This window comes from Cynara cardunculus (assembly GCF_001531365.2).
Source record: "Cynara cardunculus var. scolymus isolate 2C chromosome LG 6, CcrdV1, whole genome shotgun sequence".
Classification (NCBI taxonomy): Eukaryota; Viridiplantae; Streptophyta; class Magnoliopsida; order Asterales; family Asteraceae; genus Cynara; species Cynara cardunculus.
The window spans coordinates 18,358,987-18,368,234 of NC_037533.1; the positions used below are offsets into that span (position 1 = coordinate 18,358,987).

General features: G+C 31.5%; 1 pseudogene; it reads left to right on the forward strand.

Moving 5' to 3' along the window:
• Positions 1 to 1,767: 1,767 nt before the first annotated feature.
• On the forward strand, positions 1,768 to 7,100 carry LOC112514975 (annotated as a pseudogene).
• The last annotated feature ends 2,148 nt before the right edge of the window (positions 7,101 to 9,248 follow it).

A 9,248-nucleotide genomic window follows, 5' to 3' on the forward strand; every position in this document is an offset into this window, starting at 1 on the left:
GAAGTAATTTAATTTAAGTTTAATAATATAATTTTTTATAAAGATAATAATTGACTACTTTATTGGAACTTATTGATTATTCTAATTATATTTTAGAATTTAAATATATATAAAATGAAATATTTATCTTATATCTGATTATGTTTATCTGCAGTTAGTTACACGAATTCAAATATGAAGCTTTAATAAATTATATTTACACATAATTTACTTGTAATCTTGAATTTTAATTAATATGTATTAATAAACTAATTCATGTATAAAAATAATTTTTAAAAGTTGTTGTCAAATGTTTTATAATATATTACAGATATATATATATATATATATATATATTTTTTTTTTTTTTTTTYTTTTAAAACTAAAATGATTAATGAAAAAGCATGACATGATATGTCAATTAATTCATGGGCCACCCCTGGAAACCATGTGCATGTCACATAGAGAGGACATACATTTTTCTCTTTTCATTTTAAAAAATATATATATATATATATATATATATATATATTATATTATATTTTTAACATAAATAAATGTACTAAAATATAAAATTTAATTATAAAAATATAATTAAAATATAAAAATCTAATTGGTAAAAAGTATGAGATGGATATAAAAACGATTTTTTAAATCTGATCTGAAATGACGTATCATTTATCAGTCCTACTTATACATAAAAAAAGGTTAAAGAAACGTAAATTTAAAACTAATCGGAAATCAGACGTATATCTTGTGAGATATTTACAGATTGAGGTGAGACAGATATGAAAAACTCGTAGTGTGAAAGGATATAAAAAAAAATGATCCCACTATTATTTTATACTGATTTTAATAAACAGAAACATGTAACGACAAATTGTGATTAATGATTAGACTTAGGAGCCGTTTACCAAACACTTACTCTGTAAATGCTTACCGGTAAAATTTAAATATTTAAGTATCTGAATAACATGTTGAAACATTAACCAGTTATCATGCTGATGTAGCGAGTAATGTGGTATCCAACTCAGTATTATTTGTTGACGTTGTTAACGACATGAATTTTTTTAAATCTAAAATTAGTCTTCAACCGGTTATCTAAGCTACCAAAATGGAAGTTTTAAAAGTACATTATTCAAAATAGGAATCAAGTTAAAGTACGTTACTTTTTCATGCAATTTGCCCTAAAACAAAATATAGATAATCACCTAGCAAGTATGAGACGAATACAAATTTTTAAACCTGATTTTATACGAGATATAACTGAATCCTTTATCAGTTCTATTTATAAACACAACCAGATATATAAAAACGTAAACTCAAAAAGAGTCAAGAGTAAGACATATCTACAACAAGATATTCACAAATCAGTACGAAAACAAGTATAAGAAACCGACAGTGTGAAAAGGATACAAAACAATGACCCGTCATTATCTGTACTGATTTCAACAAACAAAAATACAAAAATTAAGTATTCGTTTACTTAAACAAATTTGTGTTTTTGTTATAAATTATTTAATATTATTTAATTCATAATTCCTTACTTTTAATTTTTATAAATTATATTAAAAATAATATTAAAATGTGAATTAAAAACAAATTAATGATAATTAATATTATAATTTGACCAAGGTGTGTTGGATTATTATTTTTGAAAAAAGTAATTAAAAAATAATTAATTATTTTCAGCCGTTTCATTTGACGCTTTCATTCATTCCATTAATGGAGTCCATAATCCGCCACCAGTAGCCGTTCCCATTGACCTCCTCCTCCTTCTCTACACATTTCCGTTTTAGAGAGAGAAACACGCGTAGAGAGAGAGAGAGAGAAAGAGAGGCAGAGATGCATGTGGTACATCCGCCCAAGGCGTCGGAATCGGCCGGCGATGATGAAGAAACGCCGGAGGTTCTCCTGACGTACCAGGCTTGGAAAGGAAGCAACGTATGTTTACTCACTTATTTTTATGAAAGAATTAGGGTTTTTGCTTTGTATGATTCGGATTTTGGTGTTGATTTTGAGATCGTGGGAGTTGAGTTGTGATTTGTGATTGACTGATTTTAGTTGCGACTCTGTTCTAGTTGTTTTAAGTTCTAGGTTTTTCAAATCTAGGGTTTTGTTTGGAACATGTGATGTAGCTAAAAAAATGAAATTGAAGATTGTAGATGAGTAATGAGTTAAAGGTACGTAATTGATAGGTGATGGATGAATGATGGTGATGAATTGTTTGCATGCCCTCAATTTTAGGCAATTTGATAGCCGGTTAGCTATGATAGCGTGTGTATGATTACTAAAAGGTATTTTTGTTTCTCGCCAATGGGAATAGTTTGCTTACCCGTGGGCGAAACAAAGTGTTCATAGATGTAATGTTGTAAATTTATGTTTTCTTTTTTCTCAATCAATTGCATTCTTTTCTACTGTGCAGATATTTTTTCTTGGTGGAAGGTTTATATTTGGACCGGATGTCAGATCTGTTTTCCTATCCATATCTCTAATAGTTGTCCCTGTTGCGGTTTTCTGTGCATTTGTTGCCAGAAAGTTGATTGATGATTTTCCCAATCATCTGGGAATATTGATCATGGTCGTGATAATTGTATACACATTTTATGTAAGTTCTCTCAAGTCGCTAAGATGCTCATTGTTACATCTAAATTTGTATGGGAATGTTTGGGTTCAATATCCGCACCCTTCTTTCTATAAAACTCAAACGTCAATACAATCAGATAAAGCGATGATGGAACAAATTTACATTTTGCAAACTAGGAATGGACAAGGCTGCATAGTTTACCTTGTCACTAAACTCTTTGAGAATGAGGATAGGAAAATCTTGCTTAACAATTTACGGTCTTGTTGAGACTTATGATTACAAGCTTATTAGGAAACCATTGAAACGGTGATTGGTGAAAGACCAATATAACTCATTTCTGTATCTTAGATACCAGATGCATGAGAAGTTGGATATCATTTCAACCTAAATTTGGTATATATATCATGATTTACTTTATACGTAAAGAAGGGTTCAAGAAGGGTATATGCTAGAATGGGGTTTAGCAACAATGCTGGAGTTATCTGGACTACATTTGCGCACTACTATTATGTTTATCAGTTGGAACTTGGAACATTTCAAGGTTCTAGGATTCTAATATTTAGTTTGAGTAGCTTACGATATTTGATGTTGTTACTAAAGTATTTTATTATCTTGTAGTTATCAGATTCTAGTACGTAAGTATCTTTGAAGCTCTAATATTATTAGAAATTTTTTTTAGTTTTCCTTTATTAATTTTTTTTATTTGCGTTAGTTTTTAACTTCTAGAATATTCTTAGATAATATCGATGCAACCCTCATCTAATAATAGAGAATGATTTTATTGTTGACTTGTTTAGTGTGTGAGTTTGGCTCTTGTGGCTGAACCTCGGTGAGGGTGCGTTACTCTTCTCTTCTTTCACAAGTCTTTTTCTTCTCATTAACTTTACTGTCATCTTCTATGACGGCTCACATCAATTAATAGGAGGACAAGGGTAAAGTCGCAATCCCAAGAAATTGATATTCATGAAACTTATAAATATTACGTAAGATAGATTTGTATTTTCTTATTAAGTGGGAATACAAGGATATCTGGGATTCTAGTATTTGGATCAAGTATCTTTGGAAATTAAATGTTAATAGGGAAGCATGACTATATGGCAAACAATGTGCTCCATTTGAATGAAGTTCGTTTTCAACCAGAAGCCACACTCTCATGAAATTAAGTTGTCTTTCAGTTGATCGATTTTAGTGATTTTAGACTTCTAAAATCTTCGAAGACATATATTGTTGTAATCCCCATCAAAATACCATGATTTTATAAAATTTTGTTTCCGTGAGTCTCTCTTTTGTGGACGACCCCTAAAAAGGTTATGCTTTATCTCCCTTATCTCACCATTGGTTGCTCTTCTCTATTCTTTGTTCAATAGGAATATTTGAGGGTTCAGTATTCTAGTATAGAGGTTAAGTATTCTTGGAGATTTAATATTAGTAGGGAAGTTGTTGATTATCTTTTATTTGATAGGATTTAGGTATTTTGGTTGTTTCTCTTGTGCGTTATAATTGATTTATTGGTAGTAGTTTTACACTTCTAGTACATTTGAGAACATAATATATACTGATGCTACCCCTGTTAAGTTATAGAATGATTGTACGATTGTTTTCTGAGTTTGGGTTCCATGGCCGATTTGTTGTGGCTGGTGAAGTTAGCCACTATCTCTCACTTCTTTTGATTCTTCCTTGCTCATTTCAGTTGCTCTATTACCATTCTCTATCATGTTCTGTGTCACTCAGGTTTAGATAATATCATTAAAGAGCATATGCAATTTGGCACCACAATAACTTTCGACAAAAGCAAGCAAACTTATCCGACTCACATTATCGACAAATTCCCTTCCATTTTCTTGAAATCAGACTAGTTTAAAGCTTGTATGATGCCTGATCAAGAGAAAATGGAGTTGCTAGTTTAACCATTTAGTTTAGCAATGGACTGCACATTGTTTTCCGACAAAGCAAATCACAGCTTGGTAAGATTTGGATGCTGGTAGGACCTAAAGCGAATTATATTGATTAAATAATGGAAAACTAACAAAACCGAAAAACTATTAAAGAAATACCATGAATTTGTCTATTTATAATTGATTATATGGATCCCTACCACAATAAGGAAACTGTTTAATCGAGTTGGATATGTTACTTTGAAATATCTAAGGGAACTATTTAATTGAATTAAATATATGTACTATGGTTTGGCAGGTATTAGTCCTCCTGATAATGACATCCGGAAGGGACCCGGGTATAATTCCCCGCAATGCACACCCTCCACAACCAGACGCTACAGATCAGGGTATTGAAGTTGGGTCTGGCCAAACTCCACAGCTACGTTTGCCTCGGGTCAAAGAAGTAATGGTCAATGGCATGACTGTAAAGGTCAAATACTGCGATACTTGCATGCTGTATCGGCCCCCACGTTGTTCTCATTGTTCAATATGCGACAACTGTGTGGAAAGATTCGATCATCACTGCCCATGGGTTGGACAGTGCATTGGACGGGTAAATTAAAAAGCATTTTTCTTCTCTTCTTTCCATCAGCTTCACTTGTTTCCATGTGATTCGATAGTCTCAAAACTGAATCTGCCCTAGAAGTCTCCCATAACTTGTTATGTGGAACGATTTTACTTTTTCTACCATCGTGTTTGATGCTAGCTTCTAGAACAACTACATTTGCAAAAAAACGCTTCACTTGGATTGATGAACTTTTTTTCAGACAACTTTTGGTCCAGTTGATGCATTTAACCAAAATTGCTTATATGGCAATCAAAAATAGGGTATTGACTTTTATAACCATGTACTAGATTTCAAAATAACTGTTATACTTGCACAATTTCCTAAAATACCCGAAGAGTGCATTTGGTACGCAAACAGACCGGATAGAAGTGGACGGAGGAGAGTGAGGTAAGAGTTGAAAGAATTATGGATGGTTTTAGGGTTTTAATTGGTTTGTCTAGTAATTTACCAATCCATTTTTCGTGATTTTTGTTCCACCTATTTTAGTGGGACAAAAAGGACAAAAATGCGTGGGACAGAAACAAGTCATATTTATCCCCCTCAGGTCTGATCATGTACCAGTCTAATGTCACGCCACATGGGACAAGAAGTTTTTCTACTATCTTGGCCTATCTCGTGTACCAAACGCACCCTGAAAGAGGATAATAGTCACCATTTTATGGTTCTTTTTGAAATTTTTGCAAGTATACCGGTTATTCTAAAACCACGCATCAAGTACCATCAATCACTCGGTTTCTTGATTGCTACATCAACAAAGCTGAGTGATGCATTGGCTCAGGTCAAAAGTTGTTCAAACAAAGTTAACTTTATTTTACACAACATAGCTCGTGGTCGAATACGTAACTCATTTGGTGATAATTTTTTGTGTGGATGCAGCGTAACTACCGTTTCTTCTTTATGTTCGTGTCCTCGGCAACTCTGCTTTGCGTTTACGTGTTTGCTTTTTGTTGGGTGTATGTGATAAGGATCATGCACAGTGAAAACACATCCATTTGGAGAGCATTAATCAGGACTCCTGCATCAATTGTGCTCATCATCTACACTTTCTTATCCGTTTGGTTCGTGGGTGGCCTCACCGTCTTCCATCTTTATCTCATCAGCACAAACCAGGTGCGATTTGTGTTTACCTTTAGGTCTATGCAATTTATGGGAGTTTTTCCTCCCACACTAGTAGTTGTCGGTATTGCACTTTTATGTGTTTCCTTTGTTTTAACATAGTTTATTCCACATTTACCCCTATTGCCTCGTTTGATACTGTTTCCTCTACTCGCGCACACACACAACAGTAGCTTGGAGGCCTTGCTCTCTATCCCTTGGAGTAGAGGATAGTTCCTCATACGGGTTATGGGTTTAGGTTTGAAGTCTACTGATAGTGTCATTGCATGTCGCATCATGGGTGCATTGGTTTGGATTTTCAGTAAAAACGGTAAGATTTTGAAACCTGTTTTGATGTAACTTGCAGTCGACATACGAAAACTTCCGATACCGATACGACCGGTCTGAAAATCCGTACAACAAGGGTATTTTTGGAAACTTCAAAGAGGTTTTCTGGACCAGCATTCCTCCTTCAAAGAACAACTTCAGGGCATTGGTGCAGAGAGATCCCAACCCTCCAACTAGAGCCACTGGTGGTAATTACGTAAACTCAACTCCCGAGAAAGTTCCGAGCGATATCGAAATAGGTAACGGGAAGCCTATCTGGAAGAACGAGGCCACCGCCGGGGACACCGGCGGCACTAACGGCGGTGATAGCCACCTTCATCCGCGCTTGTCTAGCTGGGGAAGGAGGAGCGGAAGCTGGGACCTACAAAACGAAATGGCTTCACTTGGGTCAGGTATCGGGTATTCTGACCAAGTCGGTGACGGAAGCAGTGGCAGCTTAGGTGGCGGTCGGGAAGTGGCGGTCAAATGACAGGTCAGCATTGACATTAATCGAGTTGGATTGTATGGTTCTGCCCTTAAGATTGGGGTATAGTTATAGTTCCATTGTGTAAATTTTTATAACCAGTAAAATTTAATATTATTAAACTCATTATTGAATTTATATATATCTATATATATATATAATTTTTTTTTCTATTTTAATAAAATAAATTTGATTATAATCGTATTTATAAATAAATATGAGTATAAAGGTACGTTTAGTATCCAGACAGTAAGAGATGACTGAATAATTGTTTAGCGTGTAGCAAAAAAGAACTGAACTGAACATAATATATAAAATAACCGGTTTATCTTCTAACGAGTTGTTTATATTTTTTATATACTTTGATTAATTTATGTAATTTATTAAATTATAAATATATAAATAAATATTTTTATAACAAAATATATGATTATAAAGTTTTTTGTCAAGACGATTAAAATTATACATTTTATGTATTACTTTTTTTTATTAATATTTATTAAATAATGTTTGTTGTTTTAGAAGAGAATTAAGTTTTTAAGGTTATATTAGTAAAATATACGTCTGTTTCATCTTGTTTTACACACTTTCTCTACAAAGTTTTTTCTTTTATTTAAACGTGAAATTAATATATTTTTGTGGAAACAATATATAAGAAGGCTGGATCTTAATTATTATATTAAATTCTAGTCATAGATTAAAAAATTTATATAAAATAACACATGATTTTTAAAGATCTTACAATTTAGAGAGTTTTTAAAAGATCATATATATATATATATATATATATATATACATACATACATACATACTAGAAGGATATTCGTGTAATGCAGCGAGATACATCTTGATTTTGATGTTTTATTTTATTATTGGGCTTTGTCGATATAATACGATTTTATGTGGTTTTGAGGAAACGATATTGAAAGAAATATAAATTTGAAAAAAGAATATCGATATTGGTATCAAATTAACTATTTAAGAATTCTCTTCTTTTGTGTAATTTCTTTAATTCATTTTTTTATTATAATTTAATTTAGGTTTAATAACGAACTAATTTATTTTTTATTTAATAATATAATTTTTTATAAAAATAATAATTACGTATTCTGTTAGAATTCAATGATTATTCTAATTATATTTTAGATTTTTATATTTAAAATGAGTTGTTTATCGTGCATTTGATTATGTTTATCTAGTTAGTTACACGAATTTAAACATAAGCTTTCTTAATTTGTACCAACACACAATTTATTTTGTAATCTTTAATTTTAAGTTATATGTATTAATAAACAAAAACTTCTTGCATAAAAAATGATTTCTAAGAGTTTTTGTCAAATGTTTTATAATATGGTGTATATATATATATATATATATATATATATATATATATATATATATATATGAGGTTGAGTTCCGGTGAAAGGGAAGTTATGGTGTGAACCTTAAAGCTCTCCATCCTTGGATCAATCTTAATTGAATGTCAACATTAATGAAGTGCACCGAGATGCACCAGGTCAATTCTCTTTTAAAGAGCAATTCCAAGGGTGAACATAAGATTAAAAGTGATCAAAAGTTTAGATCTCTTCTTATATTTCTTACATGATTCCAAAACTGTTTTGGTGCTTCTCACCCTGTAATAGTTATCAAGGGATTGCTCACTAGACCTTATGGTCTAACCCACTTTTGTTTTAAAAAATGTGCATTACATGTCGATCACATCCAGAAGATAAGAGAAGGGGAAGATGCGAGTTGAAAGTGTTATAGTTTTACATCTGTTTATATGATGAACCCGAATTTTATAGAAACTGTGTAATACATGAACTGTGAATTATTATATTCAAGTCATATAACTTGTGAGAAAAAGTTTCTAGCCACTTTTGCAAGTAACAATGTGTATATTTGAGACCAATGTATGTTATTTGTATTTCATTTTATATGAAATATGTATATTTTATGTAAATATGGGATGGGGTATATATATATATATACATATATATATATATATATATATATAAGTTGGTTATTATACAACCCTTATATTTGTGCAACCAATACAATCTAATCTCAACCGTCAATTTCATTTGATTAATATGTGATTTATAGAAGTTTTTGATTATTTCCTAATATAAATTATTAATCATAATTAATAAACCGTATTTATCTTCCATAAATATTTAAATCATAATAAATGAACTCTCATCATTTCCATAAATATTTCAAATTATTGTGTTGCATTCGTTGTACAAATGCGATAGGTTGTATTTGAAA